The 24,978-nt window shown below is 44.5% G+C and overlaps 1 protein-coding gene across 1 annotated transcript in view; it reads left to right on the top strand.

The window, feature by feature from the left end:
• The first annotated feature begins 11,603 nt into the window (after window positions 1–11,603).
• Window positions 11,604–24,978, top strand: part of LOC308328721 (leucine zipper putative tumor suppressor 2 homolog) — a 76,547-nt gene continuing 63,172 nt past the window's right edge. The window contains exon 1 of the mRNA XM_080782820.1: window positions 11,604–11,888. The gene's annotated coding sequence lies outside the window, so the exon portion shown is untranslated. The remainder of the gene's footprint in view (window positions 11,889–24,978) is intronic.

Raw genomic sequence — 24,978 nt, 5'->3', positions numbered from 1 at the left:
CACAATGCAGTATTTAATTTAATATAATAGTAGGCCTACAGTTATTTATTTTTAGACTGTGACAATAACATGTAAATACACTATTCCGCCACTAGAGGACGCAGCCTGCTTCTGGAAAGCCATGGCTTGCAGATGTGGTTCCCAAACTTTAGCTCAAGACCAAAAAGAGAAATTCGCAAACTACTGAAACGTTTATTTAGTATATATATATATATATATATATATATATATATATATACACACACACACACACACACACACACACACACATTTTATATAATTTATGAAAAGGGGTGGGTTTTCTTTGTTTAATTCTTTTAAAATAAAATATTAATTCTCAAATGTTGTTTATTATAAACACCTTCTACCCAGCTCTACCTTGGCAATCTCACAATTGTGTGAGATCATCACAATTATTTCACTCAAAAAAGTATGGCTAAATGTATGAGAATTGTATGACATTTTTCAATTCATAATAGCCAATCTGTTGTGTAGGTCCGCTATTCATTTTTGAAATACCGGTAGGTAAATAAATGTCAGTATTGTCTTGTTTGTTTATTTTAGCTATTATCATTGTCTACTGTATTATATTGTCATATACTGTATGCTCCTGTGCTGTATTATATTGTCATATACTGTATGCTCCTGTGCCTCTTTTATCTTTATTTTTGGTAGGCCTAGGCCTATACAGAGCCTAAAAGGGCAATGAGAAATATAATAATATTTTTTATGTTTCACATAACGGTTCATTGCCAAAAAAAAAGAGTAATTAATCACAACTATTTGTATGATAATGGCTTGTCAACTATAATCTCCTGTTGGTGACAACAACCATAGTTGTGACTCTGCATCACTTCTCTCATTAACCCTGCCAGGCAGCTGACAGAACCTGCATCCTAGTCTCAACCCTAACAGCTGCACGGGGGGGATAATCTGAAGACATGGCAACAAACACTAAGATGTAAGTCATCTAATTGAGTTTAAAATAATCCTGTCTATATCGACAGCAATCTCTCTCTCTCTCTCTCTCTCTCTCTCTCTCTCTCTCTCTCTCTCTCTCTCTCTAGTACCCTACCCAGCAGCTCAGAGAGGCAGATGATAAAACCTCTGGCTGCCTGGATGGATAACATCTGGGTGACAGGATTGCCTTTCTATATTTATGACAGCAGTGGTGAGGGGGGAGGGGGGGGGGGGGGGGGGGGGGAAGCTCAGACCTGCAGGGTCAGCCGGTGTTGGCGACTCGTTGGTTGTGTTTAAACCTGATTGGAGTGCTGCGCGGTGCGGGGGTGGGGTGGGGTTTACCGTGATTGATGAGGAGGATGAAATGAATCACATGCTTCTCTCGTAATAAGTCAAAGCGAATAGTGTACCTGTTTACTTACAGTAATGTATTCTCAGTGACCTTGACCTTGTACCTTTCATGACTTATTTGTCCAGACTTTCAGTTATAGAGTTGTGTTGTTGTGAGACAAACAAACCTGCCGCCAACTTGGAAGCAACCACTTTTTTTATATTTCATTTCATTTGTGAGTGAGTTGGTTGTCCGGAGACAGCTGTACTGCACAGCAATGGATCCTTGTATAAGGCGATCCCTGGAGAATGCACACAAGTCTCTGTGTGAATGCCAGTATAGGGTTGCGCTCGGGAACTGGATCCAACATGGTGGAACCGGAATGGGTTTCATCATCACATTTGGAACAGTTTTCCAGAACCGGTTTAGCACCGTGTCAGAAATGGTTGTGTGGACGTCGCGCCTGCTGTACAATTGCAATACTGCATGGTTGGCTCTCAAACTGTTTAATTTCAAACCGTAACACTTGAGAGTGTACACAAATTTTGACTGTACTGTAACAACAGGAGTCGTTAAAGTGAACTGTTAATGAATCAAACCGTTGAGATCTATAGGGAATTGTTAAAATCCCAACTGTCAGGGATTTCCATATTATGGGCATAAAGTGGACACAGGCAGGCAGGCTGACTGACTGACTGACTGACTGACTGGTACAGTGCGTACAACAGTATTGCATAACTGGTACAGTGGCTACAACAGTATTGCATAACCAGAGGGGCATGGGCCTATAGTTGAACTAATAACAGGTGTGGGTTTTCTTTCTTGCGGAGTAGCCTTAGATCAAGTGTATTTTATCGATTTTGACATTTTTGAGCGGTGCACACCACTCCAATGACTGGCCGCGTGTGTCCCTAACTCCCTATGTATGTCTGTTTGGAGTAGAACAGCTGCAACACCGCTAGTATGGGGCTCTATGGTCGGAATATTGTGTAGATGATAACTAGCGCAATTGCGAGGCCGTGATTCCGGCTGTCACTGTTGTGTGCGCCCTCCCCTCACTACCACCATTGAGGAATACAGGGAATTTCACAGACACAGAAAGGATTAAAACACATATATCCATTAAAATATGGACTAATACATTTACAAAGACTGGTGTAGATGCTAAGACACTCTGGAGTATTACATACTATATCGATTCAGATCAATCTCCTTCAAGTTCCTGCAAGGACTGCGGAAAAAGAATATGAACGAACACACAGATGTATGTGTCATGCTCCTTCCGGGTTTCACACAATCAACAGCAGAAAGAGGAAAAGGCAATTTCAGGCCTCGGCAGTGAAAACACTTCTGTTTTTCAGTGTCAGTCTGGTTTAGGAGGACTGATGGAGAAAGTAAGTAAGTAAGTAAGTGTGTGTGTGTGTGTGTGTGTGTGTGTGTGTGTGTGTGTGTGTGTGTGTGTGTGTGTGTGTGTGTGTGTGTGTGTGTGTGTGTGTGGGGGGTTCAGTTCTGCTGAGCTGTATACTTTTCATCACTTACATCACACATTGATAGGTCTGTGTCATGTACAGTATTGGGCGGAGCACATCGATACGTATACAACAGGGCGGCGGTGGCTCAGGGGTAGAGTGGCTGGATGTCAACCGCAAGGTTGCCAGTTCGAACCCTGTGGGCTCTCCCAGAGTTAGTGTCGAAGTGTCCTTGAGCAAGACACTGAACCCCTAATTGCTCCTGATGTGCTGGTTGGTGCCTTGCATGGTTTTCCGCCGCCATCGGTGTATGAATGTGTGTGTGAAAGGGTGAATGTAATGCACAATCTATGTAAAGCGCCTTGGATAAAGGCGCTATATGAATGCAACGGCAGTAATATGCAATGTGGCCCCTCTGGAGTGAGTGTGGAAATACAGTATAGTGGCCCTCTGGAGTGAGTGTGGAAATACAGTACAGTGGCCCTCTGGAGTGAGTGTGGAAATATAGTATAGTGGCCCTCTGGAGTGAGTGTGGAAATATAGTATAGTGGCCCTCTGGAGTGAGTGTGGAAATACAGTACAGTGGCCCTCTGGAGTGAGTGTGGAAATATAGTATAGTGGCCCTCTGGAGTGAGTGTGGAAATATAGTATAGTGGCCCTCTGGAGTGAGTGTGGAAATATAGTATAGTATAGTGGCCCTCTGGAGTGAGTGTGGAAAAATAGTATAGTATAGTGGCCCTCTGGAGTGAGTGTGGAAATATACTATAGTATTAGTGGCCCTCTGGAGTGAGTGTGGAAATATAGTATAGTATAGTGGCCCTCTGGAGTGAGTGTGGAAATACAGTATAACCTTTCCAGGTGCTACGTCGCTGCTGCAGAATAACCTTCATACATGCGCTTCACTCCCATTAGGTGCATTTCTGCACGGCTATTTTATAATTCATCACTTTTCCTTTTCTTTTTTTATGACATCAAACAACTTTGGCAATGTGCAGACGGCAGGGAAATGGAATAGCACGCTTGATTTGGAGTTACATAATGTTAGAATATGAGCCGCAGATGGTGTGTGTGTGTGTGTGTGTGTGTGTGTGTGTGTGTGTGTGTGCACGCACGCATTCAGGGTTAAGTTGAAGTGAGAGTATAGGATTTCAGGCAGGCATTACTGACTGTAGTTTATGTACGCAGCTTATAAGAAGGTGTTTGAGTCACATGTGAAGTACAGTATGGATTCAGATATATGCATCCTATACATTAATAGATGTATGCATCATATCCATTGCAGAATGGGCCACTTCACAGTGGTTCAAAATGTGTAGAAAATCTATTGGAAATTGAAAATTTGGATTTAGAAGGGTTAAAAGACCCTCAGATCCTGGAGCACACCCCCGAGGGCCCCCTCACACCTCTATATTCAGTAATATGTGACCAGATTTGACTGAGAGACTGCCATCGCGCTAATTCCAGCTTTTCACCAGAGGAGAAAAACGTTTTTGCTTTTTTTGCTTTCCAAAATGAGTTAATATCACAGGCAGACTCTTCACATACTAGAGGATGTCTGAAATAAATGTCAGAGCTGAAATCGACATGTAAATATGAAATAAATGCTTAAACATGTAGCTAGGTGTAATGTTAGAGACCACAGAAGACATGTAATAAATGCTTAAACATGTAGCTAGGTGTAATGTTAGAGACCACAGAAGACATGTAAATATGAAATAAATGCTTAAACATGTAGCTAGGTGTAATGTTAGAGTCCACATAAGTGAACCTTTCAAGCCTGTTTTCTCTCGCAAGACATTACTCTATAAGCCATATCTCCAAAACTGGTGGGTCAAACTGAACAACCAATATGTCAATTTGAAGCTATGCTTCCCTGCTTTCATATGACATGAAAATACATGGGGGAAAAAAAGAATCCAATGGCAGTCCCTCAGTCAAATTGAGTGTATATGTTCTAACCCTGTGGGGGGCCCTAACCCTGTGACGTGCCCCCCCCCCCCCCCCCCCCCCCCCCCTCAGATCCTGGAGCACACCCCCGAGGGCCACGCTGACCGGGGGCCCCTGAAGGAGGCGCTGGAGCGAGCAGAGGATCTCTGCTCCGTGGTCAACGAGGGCGTTCGAGAGAGAGAGAACTCCGACCGCCTGGAGTGGATCCAGACCCACGTGCACTGTGAGGGGGTCACAGAGGTGCACGCACGCACACCCACACCCACACCCACACACGCACACACATTATACTTTAATGCATTATGTATTAATATACATTATGTATTAGTATACTTAATTATGTTATATGCATTATGTAAGAATCTGGCCTTTAATGCATTATGTTATACTTTAGCTATTTGAAAAAATCTGATCTACATCAGAAAAATAGCGCATCTCCGGCCGATAGGTGTGAACGATTTTGCCGACGTGGTGGCTTGCATGCTGTAGTTTGCTACTAAACAGACATTTGCATGCACAAGGGCTGCCAAAGTAGGCTATCTTTTGTTGTTTTTCTTGTTTTTTCGCCCTCTCTCTTCGAAGTTAGACTGGGCCATCTCTAAACTGACTGGGCCACGGAATGCATAGAAGGAAGCATGAGGTCAGTCCGCTGCCCCCCCAGGTTGGCAGAGGAAGTGTAGTGCCCAGGATTTCATTAGATAATTGACACCGGGTGAAAAAATGGGTTGCAAAAATGTGGGGGGGGGGAAATGATTAATATAAATCCAAAATCTGTCCCATGTCTCTTTCTGAGCGGCAACCTTTATATTCTTCAACCAGGACTCATCTTTTTTCTACATTTTCCCGAGAGAGAGAGAGAGAGAGAGAGAGAGAGAGAGAGAGAGCCTATCCTCTCCGGATTATTTCAACAGTCACTTCAAAGGAGAGCAATTATAATCCCACTTCATTGGTGTGTGTGGGGAAGGAACGCAGCGAGTGCACGTGACAGCCTCGGAGGGAACAGCCATAAATGTACACACACACACACACGTATGCCAATGTTATAATAACCTACTAGCACGGATATTTTCAGCTAGCCAATAGGGTTAAAGTGATTAAAATGATCTTGGTGTTCTTACTATCTAATAACACATTTAGTTTGGGACCCCCTGGAACCCCATCGGGGACCCCGCACCCTGAGAACCACTGCTCTGGGCCCGGTGGTGGAACAAAGTTCTCTATTTTTTTACTTGGGTAAAAGTATCAATACTGCAATATAGAAATGCTCCGTTACAAGGAAAAGTCAGGTGTTCAATATGTGCTTAAAAGTACAAAAAGTATTGGCCTCAAAATGTACTTTAAGTACCAAAAGAAAAAAGTATACTCATTGTGCAGTGTCCCATTTAAAGTTTTCAAATGTATAATAATCTTTTGAAAAGAGTTGATCTACAAGCTCACCATGTTGGCTGAAGTTGTTAATGTATGTTTTGTAATAATAATCAAAATCTACAAAGAAACTAGCAGCTAAAGTTTTCAAATAAATGCAGTGGAGTAAAAGTACAATATTTGCCTAGTCTGGCATCTAGTGAAGTAGAAGTAGAAGTATTGGAAATTGGCGATACTCAAATACCTCTACCTCTACCTTACTTAAGTAAATGCATGTACTGTACACCAATTACTTAAAGGGTAAGACCACTTATTTAGAGGTTTGGGTTGTTTTCATACCTTATTATGGGCAAACTATTCCATTCCAGGAGTTATTTCACTCTGTTGTGTTGTTTATTATGTTTAAGAGAATTTCTAAAACCATTACAATACATAATTTCAGAGCCAAAGAGAAAAGTCCTCCATAATGGGCGATCTCCAAAAGTGGTCTTTGGTATACCACACTACAAAAAGTGGTATATCACTTTTTATTCCCAATTTTATACCAATTCTTATTAAAGTATTCCCAGCCTAAATCATTGCTTCATGCATTTCAGTTTTCACTGACGCACCACAAAATGTAATTTTAAACGACATTGTGTGTGTGTGTGTGTGTGTGTGTGTGTGTGTTAGTGACTTATATAAAGGGATGATAGTTTCAGTGGCTGTACGACTAGAGTGTTTATTTTCCAAGCCCCCAAGGGGCTTCATATTTTCCTTGAGGGATCGCAGAAGGAAAATAGCCTGACGATTTGCACGAACACAATCCCTACTGTGGGGATTTCATAAAGTCATATTAATATTCATGAAGCAGGAAGACTGCCAGTGTCAGAGACGTTGCATGGCTATTCATAACACTTTATTGTGTGCATGGCTTCTGAGAGAGAACATGGCTATATGTGTGTGTATATACGGTATATCAATATTGGTGATATATGGTGATATGAGATACAACTAGACTAGATATCGTCTGGTATATTTGGGATATTGTAATATGGTGATATGGTATAAAAGTCAGTGGTTCCCAAACCTTTTCAACATGATACTCATTAGCCCGTGGACCCCCATTTGAAAACATATGCCAAGGACCCCCAATAGGAGATCTGTATGGCTCTAGCAGTGATTTTCAACCATTTTCATTACAAGGGCCCCGCGGTTTGACCTGAATTAGGCTATGGTCCCCTGTTTAATGGCATTTATATCTCTGGGACCCCCAATGTATATTGTAAAATCACTGTTAATTTAACTCTGAGAGTGTACAAATGGAATGGAACTCTGAGAGTGTACAAATGGAACTATATATATATATATATATATATATATATATATATATATATATATATATATATATATATATTTGCGTCTATCTTTCTATAGGAATATTTTTCAATTAGACGAGTTGAGTTTCGTATGTCACCGTATACTGTCCAATCAGATGAGGGCAAAGTGCACAAATGCCTTGGGAAGAGTTCCGAATCGCTGGCCAATCAGAGGGGAGAATAGAGAGTTATTGCCACGATTTAAACGTTTTCAACAATTTAAGCACGGGAGTGCAATAACAATATATATACTAGGCAACCACACTAATACAATCTGATTTCGTCTTCCATCACTGCATGCAGATAGTGTTTGTGGACAAAGCAGTGAATATCGTGTGAGCATTGAGTTGCTCCCCTCTCATTAAACTATTACGTATTGAATAATGTAAATGCATTTCCAACAAGCCTTGTACTCTAGAAAAGCCGCTCAAGTATAACTAAGTAACTCTAATTGGGAGCATGAAAAAGCTGTCAATGTATATCCTGATTATTCTACAGGGCCCAAAGAAGAAGAAGAATGCTGCTATTCAAAGACGCAACATTGTTTTTGCTCCACCGATCCATTGTGAACGCATTTCGTGCTTCATTGTTCATTCATCGGCTACGTACTGTAGCGACAATTCATCCATTTGGTAAATTAACCGTATACAAAAATATACAAAATTCGTTCAGAAATGTTGTCTATACATGTCACATAGTAAATATGTAATGCACTATCATTAGTCTGGGAGTGGTGGGCATGTCCCCAACAACTCCAGTTAGTAAACAGGTCCAAACGGTTCATTTAAGGGACAGAAGGGACCCAAAGCTCTGTGAGCTTGTAGATCTGCTATTTCTGAAAATAACAAAACACTGATATCGAACAGTGTTCATTTTGTCGACGAAAACTATCAAGAAAAATGTTTATCGTCTACCTTTTTTCACTGACTGATAACTATATAAAAAAAGGCTTCTAACAGTTTTCTGAAAAACGTTAGGGGAACTAGTGAAGAGGTCAAACACAGTTACATACTATCCCTTTATGATCGATGCAGCCATCATCAGACTGGATAACATTTTCGTAGACGAGAACAAGCAGTTTGGACCTCCTCCAGAAGAGGAAAGAGGTGTTTTGTCCTCATTTCACCACCATTGACCCGAGGTGCGAAATCTCTGTATCTGATCGGCGGCAGTCTGCCAGTCGGCCTGCCGTCTGTGTGGCCATTTTCTCTTCTCCCCCTGTAACCCGGCCTGGCTCGCCATGGCAGCAATATGGTACATGGGAAAAGTCTATATCTATTTTGCGTCCGAGCATAGATGTGGTAACGTTGTACTATGATTTGATTTGGGTATGTTCTAAATGCTGCACGTTGGCCTAAATGCTCACGATCACGAAGTCTGTTATATCCATATTTTGAGTACCACCAGGTCAGCCGTGCCCGGATACAGAGTCCCCACATGTCGGTTTCGAGAGATCTATAGTTTTGATTTTAGTGACGAGGTGTAGTGAACCACGAGATGCAAGCATGGTCAAAATGACATTGAATTGAGGGCTCCAGCAATAGAGTCCTCAGTGCACTCGATAAAAGTGCTCGTTAGCTGTTATGGGTTTAAGTTTGTTACCCGTTTTACACAGGGTTTAAGTGGTTCAACCCTAGTCATGGGAGGCAGACACTGATGCGATCCATCATGTGCAAGTCACATGATGCAACCCTGTGGCTCTCAGAGAGAGAGAGAGAGAGAGAGAGAGAGAGAGAGAGAGAGAGCAGACTGCTGGAGTTGGTTTGGTTCTGTTGTCCATCAGAGTCCCCCCTGTTGGACCCCCACCATGCCTGTTCGGGCTTTTCACACTGCTGCTGGGGCATAGCCTGCCCTAGAAGACTGCACAGGAGCAGCATGCATGTGTTGTAGCCTACTGCCGTGGTTCTCAACCATATCAGGCCATGATTCCCCCCCTCCAAAAATCATATTTGAACTGGGGAACCCCTGGGGAATCCCCCCTCCAACACCCCCTCTCTGAAGAGAAAAGAATATATATTAAATAAATAAATAATATCTGCTACTGCACAGTTCTTTCTGCAAGAACTTCATACTGGATAATCAAATAATTGGAAAGCAAAGTGAATATACAGAGTTGCATTATTGTCCATCTGCAACGCGGAGAGTGCACTAAAACATAATGTCTTTATACATGAGCACAGAGGATTTGAGTGTGCAGCTGCAGTCTGCAGAGGGCTTTGCAGTGTTACGTTATATGAACTTTACTGGCTGCCACGGGCAAGGACTGCTTTTTAGACTTCACACTTCACACGCCTGTAGGCAGATTTCTGTGAGCAGCGCCTAAAACCAGTGGTGGGAAAAAAGTACTCAAATGGACTCTACTGTGAGGTAGATTTTTTTTTCTAGTTATTATCATGAGAACGATAGCTTCCACTTTTGCATTGCAACTTTTCAGGAATAGAAAGCATGCAGTTTATATTAGCTTGGATTTCCCATTGATGATGTCACTGGTGGACGTGTTTCTGAACTGCCCACAGCCCTCCTATGAGACGCAGACTGAGTAGGAAAATAATGGTGCTATTTTATCATGATTAACTAGTGAGGTCAGCGAGGCGTGAGGAGGCAGACAGACAGACAGACAGACAGACAGTGGGGTCCGGGGAGCCCCAGGGGTTCCAGGGGGTCCCCACTCCCCATGCAGCTAAATGATAGTTTGGAACCAAATGGATCCTTATGAGTCTGTGGTTCCGTTTGTACACTCTCAGTTAAATTAACATTGATTTTACAACATAAATTGGGGGTCCCAGAAATAGAAATTCCATCTGAAAAGGTTTCGTGCCAGGGACCCCCATGCAGGCGAGAAGGGTTTTGTTAAACAAATTCAAGATGATTCATTTTTGATAATCTTCTTATGAATTTTTTAATAGCCAACATATAAATGGATAAAGTGGTTCAAATGATTGTGATGCTGTATTAACTACTTTTGCTGCAGGGAACCCCTGGAAGTCTGGAAACCCCTCAAGCACCCCCACTTGGTCCCAGCTCCTCCCCCCCCCCCCCCCGTATAATTTATTTGCTGAAAATATCTGATTTCTATTAGAAATCAGATATTTTCAGCAAAGCTAGGGCTTGTAATTCAATAATGTCAAGACATACTGTAATATGAGAGACTAATTTGGAGCTTAGGTTATGGTAATATGATAAGTGTTTTCCTGGCTTTAACCGCTCAAACATAGTTTGTATAGAAGTTTGCAGCACGATGTGAGTGACAGTTTGTGGGATTGTAGATCAGCTAATTTAGCTATTTTTTAAGATTTTTTTTGGGGGGGGGGGGGGGGGGGGGGGTGTCTGAGATTATCGTCACAATATGATATTATAGTCACAACCGGTTTACGGTAATATTTATGCAAGGAGGATGATACATGTAAACAATAATGGATCAATCCATATCGGTAGCCATTGTGGCCAATCAGCGGCAGCTAGAGGCGGGATCAAGGCAGGACTGTGTATGCCTTGATCCCGCCTCTAGCTGCCGCTGATTGGCCAGGCTGTTTGGTGGCCGGGCATCGAGTCTGCCTGTCAGTATTTCCACACCTGAGTGGAAAACGTCAAAACGGCCGACAGCAGCAGACAGAAGAAGCTGTTCCCAGATGGGAGCAGGAGGGGGGAACCCAGTGTACTCTCTGCTGCCCCATCTGTCGGAGTCAGGTTAGAATGCCCAGCCCCCCTGTCAAAAACAGCTAAAATCCCTAAAACGAAAGAAAGCAGCAAATGAAAAAACCCAAAACACTCATCTTTTACTTTCTCTAATAACCTAAAACATGAACCTTGGTTGAAAAAAACTAAACTTGTCCTTTAAGTTGGCAGGTCAGATCATGATGCCCATCATGCCACTGCCATGCATGCTGGACTCACTTTAAACCGTCGGCTGTGGAAAGCCCCCCTGCCCTGCTGCGTGGAACCCCCTGCCCCCCAGCCGGCTGCCTCCCTTCACTTCTCTGCTTGTCTGTGTGGATCAGCAGCCAGCACCGCCGCGACGGACGACAGGCAGCAGCACACACACACACACACACACACACACACACACACACACACACACACACACACACACATTACGCACACTCCGTTTCCCCAGTGTGTGCTGGAGGAACGCTGTCTGCAGACAGTCAGCCCGCTTGTGGAGCTCAGTGTCTCCCAGACCAGACCAGATGCGTCCTATCGACGTGATTTTTGGAAGAAGGAAGAAGCAGAGGAAAATAAACTAGCCTTGAAGAAGTGAAGCGCTAGCTGTGGGCCAGGCCGGGCCGGGGGAACAAGTTGTGCTAAAAAAGAAAGAAAGACGATAATAGATTCAAACAAGTTGCAAAGTGAGAGGAGGAATATTAAGGCGACCGAAGAAACACGGATTCACACTGGGAAATAACTGCTCAACACGTTTGTGTATATTAAAAAGGAACATTTTGTGCAAGCCAAGGCAAGGTGAGTCTTTTCTTTGATATAACAGTGAGTAATAGTATAACCTCGTGTTCTTGTTGTTTTTAGTGAGCGTTGTGCCAGATTAACCTATAATTTGATGATCCTTAAAGCCTATTTATGAACTCAAAGCCAGTAGGACATATCACTGCGAAACGACCATCATTCAACTTTTATTGAAGCGAGCCAAACCACTCACATGCGTGACTTGTTTACATAGAGCGAGTAGACTACCCTACTACAAAATACATCGTGTGTGTGCGTGCAAAATTGTATTTCCAGCAGTTATACTTTGGAAGGATATATTTCTTTGTATACATGATTCAGCAGCTGTCTGTCTGTCGCTCATATTTATGTCTAGTTGGGTTCGGGCTTGTAGGCGCGCGTGCATGCGTGCGTTCTGTTTCTGCATGTGTGGGGGATGCTGCATGCTCCCCCACATCTCAAACATTTCATGACTGTACTGTAGGCTACTGTACTGTACTGTACAGTACAGTACTGTACTGTACTGTACTGTTAGCTCTGGTCCATAGCCTAAGTTCTTAAGGATATGGACCAGAGCTATATTGTACTGTACTGTTAGCTCTGAGTCTGGTCCATATCCTAAGTTCTTAAGGAGTACTGTACTGTACACTAGCTGCTGCAGTGGTTCCGGAACTTTTTTGTCAGGCACCCCTTTAAATAACTTGTTTCTGTTTTCATCCACGGCACACCTGATTTACACTGTTATTTATTTTATTTCGTTTTTTGAGGGGTGCTAGCCCCACCTATGACCAGCATTGGGTTACTGTTTGTTTAATTTTTTAAGGGGTGCTAGCCCCACCTATGACCAGCATTGGGTTACTGTTTGTTTCATTTTTTGAGGGGTGCTAGCCCCACCTATGACCAGCATTGGGTTACTGTTTGTTTCATTCTTTGAGGGGTGCTAGCCCCCACCTATGACCAGCATTGGGTGACTGTTTATTTAGTTTTTTGAGGGGTGCTAGCCCCACCTATGACCAGCATTGGGTGACTGTTTGTTTAGTTTTCTGAGGGGTGCTAGCCCCACCTATGACCAGCATTGGGTGACTGTTTGTTTAGTTTTTTGAGGGGTGCTAGCCCCACCTATGACCAGCATTGGGTGACTGTTTAGTTTTTTGAGGGGTGTTAGCCCCACCTATGACCAGCATTGGGTGACTGTTTGCGTATTACACAAACAGTGAGGACGCAAATTGTGATTGGTCGGCGTGATTGGTTGGGATATGTGCCATTAGTTGAGAATGAGATGAAAGTAGCTCTCAAGTAAAAATCACACCCGTGTGACTGGAGTGGTGCAACCCACCGGGGACCCACCCAACTTCCAGACCCACAGGAACACGCCCAGGGTGTCAGCCCGGTTCCGGCTAGCCGCCCCGCGTCCGAAACGGTCGAGAAATGACAGAGTTACTGTGTGGGGGAATTAGCATTTAAGCAGACATCTCTCTCTCTCTGTAATTAGCAGGCAACAGTGCAACACAATCTCTCTCTCTCTGTTTCTAGCACAACAGCGCCACCTTTGCCCCTACTGGTACTCTAAACAGGGACAGACAGAGGGACAGACAGGTACGTGGACATAGGGACATTGCTGTTGTCGTAGTTTTACTCTGGTTAAGTTTGGGAATAGGGTTAGGTTTTGGCACAGTTTTACTGAGGTTACGGTTAGGAATAAGGTAGGATTTAACCGTTTGAGCATTATTTACTTGGGTTACTTTAGGAATACCAGGCTGCGCAGTTCCGCTGGATGTACGTCGGGCACAAGTTGGTAAGAGGGCGACTTTGTTGGAATTCCTTTGGGAAGCCCTGCTGTAATGTAGGCCAGTGGTTAGTTAGTTAGTTAGTTAGTTAGTTTTATTTATTGTCCACGTGTGGAAATTTGTCTTGGGTCTCAACAGTAAAAAACAAACGGCGACAACAACAGCAACAACACTTGCCTTAATGGCATTAGGAATGAAGGAATCTTTAAAGATGTTATGGTTAGCGTTCTCAAACCTTTTCATGTCAAGAACCCCCAAATTAACGCTCATTAGCCTGTGGACCCACATTAGGAATTATATGTCAAGGACCCCCATAGGAGAAGATTTTCACAGCTCTAGCAGTGATTCTCAACCATTTTCATTTCAAGGACGCCCAGGTTTGACCTGAATTGGGCTACGGTCCCCCCATTTAATGGCATTTCTATCTCTGGGACCCTAAAATCAAAGTAAATTTTACTCTGAGTGTACAAATGGAACCAACATTTGTACACTCTGAGTTACGGACCCATAAGGGTCCATTTGGTTCCTATTCCGAACTATCCATTTAGCTGGGGACCCCCTGGAACTCACTTTGGGAACCACTGCTGTAGGCTACTGTAGTGAAGTGGACATGCTGGCGGTCTGTCTGTCTGTCTGTCTGACGCAACAATTCATAACCCAACCATGTGTAGTGAAGTGGACATGGAAGAAATACTGTATGTACCCTCCTCACCACCACCTTCCTCTAACCTCGCATCTCTGTGCAAATAAACAACATCTGGACGTATGCGCAGCTCTGGGACTTTGGGAAGGCGCGCACGGCGCACACGCACGCACAGTCAACACATGTGTGCAGTCAACACACACACACACACACACACACACACACACACACACACACACAGACAGATGTTTCGTATCGTACTAGTCACATATCACGTCTTTGGTTTTCGGTATATTTTGTACATGCACAGTTTGCACACGCACACATTTTAGCCTACTGCAGTCTGCATATCTTCATTTATGTCTAGACTAGAAATTAGTCACAGTACCCACCGTTTTTATTCTTTATTCATGTTGGCGGCAGTGGTTCAGGTACCCCTTATCCCCTGTATTCAGTGACTGGATGGGAACCGCAAGGTTCCTAGTTTGAACCCGGGCTCCCCCAGTGTTAGTGTGGAAGTGTCCTTGAGCAAGACTCTGAACCCCCTAATCGCTCCCGATGTGCAGGTTGGTGCCTTTCCACTGTCCTCTGTCATCGGTGTATGAATGTGTGCGTGAATGGGTGAATGTAAATGCACAATCTCAGTAAAGCACCTTGAATAAAGGTGCTATATAAATGCACCATTTACCATGTTGCTTGTATATTCTACTTCATTGTGATTTCATTGTTTGGTCCATTTGAGTCATGCGTTTCGGTGTGCAGGGCTTCGTCAGTGTAGTGAATTCCTACACACCCACAAAGGCCTTTCCCTCGAACAGAGTGTTGAGTGGTCAGATGGGTGGACTGCAGGGTGGACTGGACACTTTTGAGATGCTCAAGTGGGTAAGAGGAGGAGGGGTCAGTCAGCCGAGCCTGGGGTGGAAGGGGTGGACAGAGCTGTGGTTATCAGAGGGTGTCAGTCAGGGGAGCGTGGGGTGGGAGGGGTGGACAGGGCTGTGGTTAGTAGGGGTCAGTCGAGTAGATGCGGGGACACGACTCGAGCTGTGTCCTCTCATTAAACCACGCTATCTGTCAGAGCTGTGGTTAGTAGATGGGGTCAGTCAAGTCTGGGGTGGGTGGGGTGCACAGGGCTGTGGTTAGTAGATGGGGTCAAGGGAGTCTGGGGTGGGAGGGGTGGACACCAGGGCTGTGGTTAGTAGATGGGGTCAAGGGAGCGTGGGGTGGGAGGGGTGCACAGGGCTGTGGTTAGTAGATGGGGTCAAGGGAGTCTGGGGTGGGAGGGGTGGACACCAGGGCTGTGGTTAGTAGATGGGGTCAAGGGAGTCTGGGGTGGGAGGGGTGGACACCAGGGCTGTGGTTAGTAGATGGGGTCAAGGGAGCGTGGGGTGGGAGGGGTGGACAGGGCTGTGTCCTCTCGCTAAACCACGCTATCTGTCAGCAGTTAAAGAGCTAGTGGAGCTCGGAGCATGTAGGACTAGAGACCATTCTTAATGTCACATGGCCCCAGGAAGATGTGTGTGTGTGTGTGTGTGTGGGGGGGGGGTCAACATGTGTGAGTCAGCCAACATGCATGACCAAGGTCACGGCCGCTGTGCTTTTCATCACGTGCAGCATCTTACACTACGTGTGTGTGTGTGTGTGTGTGTAACTGTGTGTGTGTAACTGTGTGCGTGTGTGTGTGAATGATGTCTTGATGTTAGACAACATGTTAGCAGCAGTCAGATGGTAGATGGAGATCGCAGGGTCGGATTGGCCCTTCGTGGTGCCGGCGGGCTTACACGCCCGCGGGGCTACACCCCGTTTTGTGTTTTGTGTGAGCGCGGGGTGGATGGACAATTGGATTAAATGGAGTTGTCTTGTACCCCCCCTCTCTCTATCCCTCCCTCTCTCTCTCTCTCTCTCTGGTAGCAGCTATTTATGTATAAAGATGACCCTAATTATTACACATGCACACGTGCGGTCATGAGCATCTGCACGGTGCATGCGTTACGGTTACATAAGACCTCCACATGTTCTAGCGCAGCCCGGCACCATCGTGACTTTTCAACAACAACATAATTGTGTTTTTGGCGTTGCACATAATATGAATACAATCGCATTGCCCGGAGCGAGTCTGGCGGACCTGGGGAAGAGCGGTGGCTCACTGACGTCGTCATGTTGTTGTTTTAATAGCTTTATCACCTAAAACTGGAGTATGAATTGGCCTTGAGGACACCCTGTTGACCCCAGAGATAGAGTATCAACTTTGTCACTGTGATGATGATGAGGACGATGATGTTGGCTACTAGATGTTCAACGTCTGGCGGGATAACACTTGGATTTTCATCTTTTTTCAAATCCTCCAAAATCATGAAAATGAATGCTCTGATGAAGCTCCCTTTAAATGCACACATTAGCTTGGGGGCCTCCGATGCTGATATTGTAACATTCTTTTGATCGTTGCCTTGTTATCCAGCAGCTGGCTTCAAACAGACCTGTAGGAGACGTGCACAGAGCTGGCCTCAGACAGACCTGTAGGAGACGTGCCGTGCACACCGTCGACTCATCTGATGTCATTGAGATTCCCAGCAGGGTGTTCTCCTGCTCCGTTAAAATAGAAAAATAAGAGACTGAGAGCACCAGCACAGCAGGAGGCAGACAAGCTGTCAGTTAGTGTGCGTGCGTGTGTGTGCGTGTGCGTGCTCGTATACACAATTAGCTGCCTGGTGACCTTTCCCGTCCTTTTCTGAAGGGAACATCAAAGTGACATTTTTATGTCACACGATTGAAGGCGTTTTTAGTCTTCTGAATGGATCGCCTGAGATCGTGATGTGAAGACTCATGCTACGGATGCGACCGTTGGAAGCTATCCTCCGATGCATGTCGAAGCTGCGTTGTTTGTGGGGTTTTTTGCACAGGAAAGGGAATAGAAATGTTTGAGTTATTTTAAGAAACCGAAATACTGGATTGATTAAATAGATTGGTGGTGATTGGATCATAATGACAAATTATTCAGAACACCAAGAATTGTGTTGAATATTTTGCACCATTGCATGTTATGAATGCGTTGCTTGTTATTCATAGTGTGCGTGCTTGTGTGCGTGTGTGCGTGCGCACCAACACCGAGTGTTGGCAGAGATGTGACATGTGACCAGTACGATAAGATAAACAACAGAGCAATCTGTAAACAGATTCACAGATTTGTGTGTGTGTGTGTGTGTGTGTGTGTGTGTGAGCTCGTGTCATTCCATCTTTTGAAAATAGCAGACCTACAAGCTCACAATGTGTCTTAATTATTATTAATAATAAAAATCTACAAAGTAACTAAAGTTTTCAAATAACTGGAGGGGATTCAAAAGTACAATATTTGCCTCAGAGATGTAGATGGAGTAGATTGTAAAAGTGCTGAAAATGGGACCCCCCATTTGAAAATATGGGGGGTCCAAGAACCTATGTTTGTATGGCTTTTTTACGGCTCGAGCAGATGTTTACGTCTCTAGCAGTGATTCTCAACCATTTTAAGTTCAAGGGCCCCCGGTTTGACCTAAATTAGGCTACGGTCCCCCATTTAATGACATTTCTATCTCTGGGACCCCAATTTATATTGTAAAATCAAAATAAATTGTACTCTTGAGAGTGTACAAATGTAACCAAGTATGGGTCCACTTTGGTTCATAACTATCATTTAGCTGGGGACCCCCTGGGAACTCTCTCAACGTCTCAAGGGCCCCTAGGGGTCCCGGGACCCCACTTTGGGAACCACTGGTTTACACCACTGCGTTCCGTCCAGTTGCATTCTAAATTTTCTAATTCACTGTGACGGCTTAACCCATTCTGAACGGGAACCCCTTTTGGTGTCAGCATCATGTCATGCTTTAGCTATTGAAAAATAGCAGATCTACAAGCTCATAGCGCGCCACCGAGTGGTGCGCTACGAGCTTGTAGGTCTGCTATTTTTGCTGCTAAAATCGAAGAACGACTGACATTTTTAGAATCTGATCTCAGGTCAGAATTGGTTAATCAGACCAGTGTGTGTCCAGTGGAAAACCTCGTATGAATGATGAATCTGATCTCAGGTCAGAATGGGTTAAATTGTCCATAGATGAACAAAGCACCCTGCTGTCCATCGGTCCTGTCAAACACAACCTGGCACGGAAGGCACCACGCGGAACGGACCGGACTGGGCAGCGTTGTGCGAGGCAGAGGAGACAGAGGCCAGTGTTGTGTTGCCAGACTTCTCCAGAGACCATTTAAGAGCCGACCAGCAGGTCTACAAATACAAGCCCAACATAAGACGACTATTATTAGGCCACATGAGCATTCTATATTTGAAAAATAGCCTTGGAATCTGGGAAAACTCTGGCAGAGATAATTCTGATGTGCTCAGTTTAGGCTCGGAGTGCCCATTATCAAGAAAGAAAGAATTTGTAATTCTATTATGCATGTTATGTGCATGTCATCACCTGTACACCAGATTAGAGGAATTTTCAAAATATGGATGAAAATCAAGACGTCTTGTCGTCCGTGGCATTCATTACAAAGACGGCAATAAGACGTCTTGTCGTCCGTGGCACCTAAAGGCATTTTCATAATGAATGGCATTTTTATAGTGCTTTTCCAAGTGCTCAAAGCGCTTCAATGGGTTTATTCATTTATACATTGGGAGGCGAAGTGGCGAACAGTCAACACATTTAGCAAACGCTCTTAATCCAGAGCGATTTACAGTAGGAAGAACAAAAAAACATGGTAATACATCAAATACATACAAATAGTCATCATGAATCCTAATTATGTAAGCTTAAGAAGCTAACAGTGGAATATCTATCTAATGAAACTATATGTGTATACACTATAGAGTGCTATGGGCCAATTCATACTCCTATTTTACCGCTGGTGCCGAAATGATTTAGGCTCATCAGAAATTTTCAGTAGCACCGAAGAGCCGATTTTAGGACGATACCCGCCCCCCCGAACCTCAAATGACGTCAAATTGTAGGCTCTACAGAGCCGAACCGACTTTTATTCGGCTCTAAAATAGGAGTATGAATCGCACCTATGTCTACACAGCACTCACTTCCCACATTCACACACCAATGGTGGCAAGCTCACACCGACCGACTCATTGGAGGCAATGTAGGTTTCAGTGTCTTGCCCAAGGACACTTCGACATGTAGACAGGAGGAGGAGCCGGGATTCGAACCGCCGGCCCAGGGACCATTGGACCACCTGCTCTACCTCCTGAGCCACAGCTGCTGCCGTTCTATGATGATGAATAGCTGAAGCCTCCGGTGTTATGAATCTAATGAATGCCATGAAGGTAGCCGTGCAGCAGGTCTGCACATTTCCCTACACGCGACAGAGCGAATGTGAAAGAACAGGAGAGTCTTTTTCTTTCCCCTGCGTCCGTCTGTTCCTGTTCGTTTGCTCTCTTCCTCAGACGAAATCGATCGTCGGACAGCTAATCCAGAGAGAGACAAACGGCTGGCTGTGCCCAGGAACGGGAATCGTTCAGGCTTTATTTAAAACCCATTAAAACTGGGAATGCATCCGTGTGTCGTTTTTAGATTTTATATAGCAACATGCGTTTTTCAGAGAGATAGCAATATTTCCAGCATAATAATAAATTACAATATTGCAATTATTCATTATTAAACATTTCTTTATTTAATTATTTCTTTATATTTGACTTCCATTGCTAGGTTAAGTAAAGACAACCGGGGGTTGGTTTGGAGTCCTGCAGCTACTGGAGGACACATTGTGTCACTCATGATTAGAATGCCTGTCAGCCAATGTAACAGTTTGAAGTCACAACTAATTGGAGTGAGGTCATGCATGCTGTAACTTACTGCAGTGGATCTGCAATACATGTTCACCATTTTCTGTAAAGTTAACAGACCTGAGGACCATTCTACAAATGTCTTCTAAGTCACGACAGTTTTCTGAAAAACCTATGTTTCTACGTATGTCAGTCGGTCTCAAACATTTTCATATCAAGGAAAGAACCCCATGTCATTGGCCGCCGACCCCCATCTGAAAAAAAACGTTCGCTCTGAAAGAATATATATTCTAAATTTGCGCCACATTTTCACGTTTAAAATCTACAAGCTCGTAGCGTGGCACACTATGAGCTTGTAGATCGTATCTTATCTTCTTACATTTCCCTTTTGTTTGAGTAAGTATAGGTTTGGGTTGTCTTTTATTTGCTTGGGCATCAATTTGATTTTGCATCTGAGAAACCGATTGACAATTTGGCATTTTTCATCTTAAATACATTTTCAAAGTTCTATTTGTATCACTTTAGCAACAGCAAAATAATTGATTATAATTGTCAGGTCTGTGCAACCAAAACACACGCACGTGTACGGCACACATGTACACAGGAAGGCATGTACGCACCAACGCAGGCAGTCAGGCACGCCACGCACACGCGAGCAGGAGTAATTTGTTTAGAGCAGTTTGAGCACGTTGTAGGATGAGCAGCATTGACTTTGATGTTTCTAAAGCCCGCCTGTCAGCCTTACGGTGGGATTTTAAACTGTTAAATCTACTTAACGGCAACGAGTCACTCAGCGCGTGCAGTGTTAAGGAGCCTATCCATCAAACTTTTCTCTTTTTTCTTCCTTTCTTCCTTTTTTAGCATGACTACAAGGCTGCCATGTTTAACACGGGCTGTGACTTTTGACTGCATCACCCATAGCCAGGAGGTTGAAGTTCAAGGTTTTATTTTGTTTCCCCGAAGGTCAAATTGGGTTGCTGCGGCATAGACATCAGTACAATACAATAAAACATAATACGGTACACATAGCAGATACCAAGAACGGACAATAAAGTGCACGTTGACCATGAAGTGCAAACCGTTAAAGTGCTATGCAATAGCATAGGCACGAAACCAATAAAGTGCTCGTAAGGCCTAGGACGAGGTTATCTCCTTGACCTCCCCCCAGGGGTTAACTGGGGACAGGGAGGAACTGCTTATATGGTCAGCACACTCTATAGAACAAAACAAAAAAAGAGGTGATATTTGAATTAAGTGAAATCACTGAATATACCTTTCTTTAAGCCCTCGATACTTTGGCTCCGTTCTTGGTCTGCTCTTTTTAGTTTTTTCCCTCCAAACCAAACATCTTTGCCGAAAATAGCCGATCTACAATGCATGAGCTTGTAGCGTTCAAGGAAGGTTTGAGAGGGTTCAAGTGGTTAATGTAAAATGAAAGTCCCTAGTATAGCATAAAGATTTGGCGCCCCCCCCCCCTCCCCTGCAGTATCTCTGAGGACCACCTAGCGGTCCCGGACCCCCTATGTTGAACACCACTGATTTTAGGAAGCGTCAGAAAGCATAAGAGGATGCAGAGTGAGTTGCAGGTCAGTGGAAGTGCTGTTGGTGTGAAACGTGATAGCAGAAGCAGCGATGATGGCAGCCAGGCACAGATGTGCTCTGAAAGCCTCCGTCCGCAGTGTGTCGTATTACGAGAGGAGAGACGGAATTGATGTGTGCTATAGAACACGGGCGGCGGTGGCTCAGGGGTAGAGTGGCTGGATGGTAACTGTAAGGTTGCCAGTTCGAACCCGGGCTCCCCCAGAGTTAGTGTCGAAGTGTCCTTGAGCAAGTCTCTGAACCCATAATTGCTCCTGATGTGCTGGTTGGTGCCTTGCATGGTTTCTGTCGCCATCGGTGTATGAATGTGTGTGTGAATGGGTGAATGTAATGCACAAAGCGCCTTGGATAAAGGCGCTATATAAATGCACCATTTACCATTTTAACAGGGGCGGGCAACTTTGACGATGGAGAGGGCCACTATATTTCCACACTCACTCCAGAGGGCCACTATATTTCCACACTCACTCCAGAGGGCCACTATATTTCCACACTCACTCCCGAGGACCACTATATTTCCACACTCACTTTAGAGGGCCACTATATTTCCACACTCACTCCAGAGGGCCACTATATTTCCACACTCACTACCGAGGGCCACTATATTTCCACACTCACTCCAGAGGGCCACTATATTTCCACACTCACTACCGAGGGCCACTATATTTCCACACTCACTCCAGAGGGCCACTATATTTCCACACTCACTCCAGAGGGCCACTATATTTCCACACTCACTCCAGAGGGCCACTATATTTCATACATTGGACAGAGCTATGGCGCCGCCGCCGATCACAGTGGACTTCTGCTTGTTGGCATCCGACTACTCCGTAAGGTCGGTCCATTAGTCTGGGTTCTGTTCACTCATTATTCAAAACGGACCAAACAAATGTATGTGTTTTCTCACAGCAATGAAGCTCCTTCTAATTATAACTGGAGCCTTAAACCCTAGCTGACCAACAAACCTCAAATCAACACCAAATCTCTTTGCGGGAAATATCTGATCTACAAGCTCACAACGCTTTCGGTCAAAATGCTCCCGCGAATAAGCGAGATTCTCAGATTTAACTGGCATGTTGTAAACGACGTCACACGGATCACAAGCTCATGATAATCACTGAGTTATTAATTATATTTATTCATAGAACTACTCTGTCGCCATCTGTCTTTTTGATCTGCATCCATCCATCCATCTGGAGGCATGTCTGTCTGTCTGTCTGTCTGCCTGCCTGCCTGCCTGCCTGCCTGTCTCTGTCTCTCGTCCTTTCTCTGTGTGAGGAGGTGGTAAAAAGTGGCCTCATATGTCACACAGTGTCATGTCACAGTTGTCAGGTTCTGATGTATGAGAGGCAGCATGGAGTCAGCATTGAAACAGCAGGCTACGCACACACACACACACACACACACACACACACACACGCATGCGCTCATACACGCACGCACACACAGTCACACACACACACACACACACACACACACACACACACACACACACACACACAGCAGATTGATGGATGGCCTGTGTATTAGTCTCAGGAAGCGGCCTCATAGCCTGCGCAGCAGTTGAAAGGCATTTGAGGTCATAAGACTGTCACTCTGGTCCAGAGCACTGGTTCCCAAAACACTTGTATGGGTCCCTTTATTTATTTTAATTATTATTACCTTCAGCTCTCACTGGACCGGAGTGTATGGCGGCTGGGATGAGGATCAGCGTCTCCAAATCTGAGGCCATGATTCTCGGGTAGGGAATGAGGCAATAGGGACTTTAAGCAACGACGGTTTTCTTCAGGACGGCTCCACTAGGCGGAAGTACGGCGTCTATTATGCAATCGCCGTAGCTGTCAAAATCGTTAAGCAAACGGCCGTCGGCGACGGGTTCCCATCCATTTTTGGTTCCCATGGTGATGCAGCATGTGTCAAACATACACACTATTATTGCTTAATTATTACATGCACTGGACATGATCAGCAGTGGAAAGAGGAAGGTGCTGGAGCAATCTGCGTTATTCTAAAACCATTTTATATATATGGCATATGGTATTTCGTGTTATTTCTTCATTCAGAGCATGCCAACACATTACACAGCATAAGAGAGGTGATGGAGCAATCGGTGTAAATTTATGACAGCTATAATTTCAATAAACATGGTTATGACATGGCGTTGTAGACACTACGTGTAAGTGTTCTGCCGTAGTAGAAACGGCTGCAATGGCAAGCAGGTTTATGTATGGAGCACTGATCCATTCCCGGTTGCCGGAGCCGTCGTTGCTTAAAGTCCCTATTACCCCAGGTGAAGGAGTTGAAGTATCTCGGGGTCTTGTTTACGAGTGAGGAGAGGACGGAGAAGGAGATCAGCCGAAGAATCAGAGCGGCAGGAATGGTATTGCAGTCGCTGTACTGCACTGTTGTGACGAAAAGATAATTGAGCCAGAAGGCAAAGCTCTCTGTCTACCGAGCAAATTTTGTTCCTACTATGGTGTGGGTCATGACCGAAAGAATAAGGTTGCGAATACAAACGGCCAAAAGAGTTTTCTTCGACGGGCTGGCATCTCCCTTAGAGTAGATGTATTAAAAACAAATTTGATGATTTGACGAGACTGAGTAAATGAAAATGAGACATGACTTGAGACGAGTCAAGGACTGTAGCGATACAACTAGGGATGCACGATAATTATCGTCCCGATAAATTGCGACCCGATATTAGCAATTATGACGTCATCCCGATAAATTCGATAACGTTATAATAGCGCCGATAATATACTTTATATGGGCTCGAAATTGCGATCATTTTGGACGCAAATGCGCCTGAAATTTATTTGTGAGACATAAAAATATAGTTGGTAGCAACTATGGGACTACCAATCATTTCTGTGGTGCGCCCAAACGCTCCCCGAGTCGCCAATCTCTCCGGAGGAACGGCTGAGACGAGCGAGAGAGAGACGCTTCTCCACTCTGTCTGTTGCAGTGTGTAGTTCCATAGCAGGCTAATAGCCCCGCCTGCTTCTCCTCTCTATCTCCCCTCTCTCATTTCACTCACTGACTCGCATTCATACGAACGGTGACAGCAGCTGACGAGCGCGTATTGGTGCTCGTTCATTCATCGCGCTGTTGAATGCGTGTCACTCGTTACCGGTTGTAGTTTATTAATTTGCTCCAGTTGTGTAGCATTGTGAAACGCGACGCGACCGTTTTGGTTGAGAAATGTAGAAGTAGTAGCTGTTTGGCTACATGATGCTACAGACCATGCTAATGACTTATATGCTACAACGTCTATCACTGGAACTTGGATAGTGTTGTATTTGTGTTTACACACGCACACACACAGAC

The sequence above is a fragment of the Protomyctophum bolini genome, assembly GCF_963924005.1.
Source record: "Protomyctophum bolini genome assembly, chromosome: 14".
In the NCBI taxonomy this organism is placed as follows: domain Eukaryota; kingdom Metazoa; phylum Chordata; class Actinopteri; order Myctophiformes; family Myctophidae; genus Protomyctophum; species Protomyctophum bolini.
This window is presented reverse-complemented; position numbering and strand designations above follow the sequence as displayed.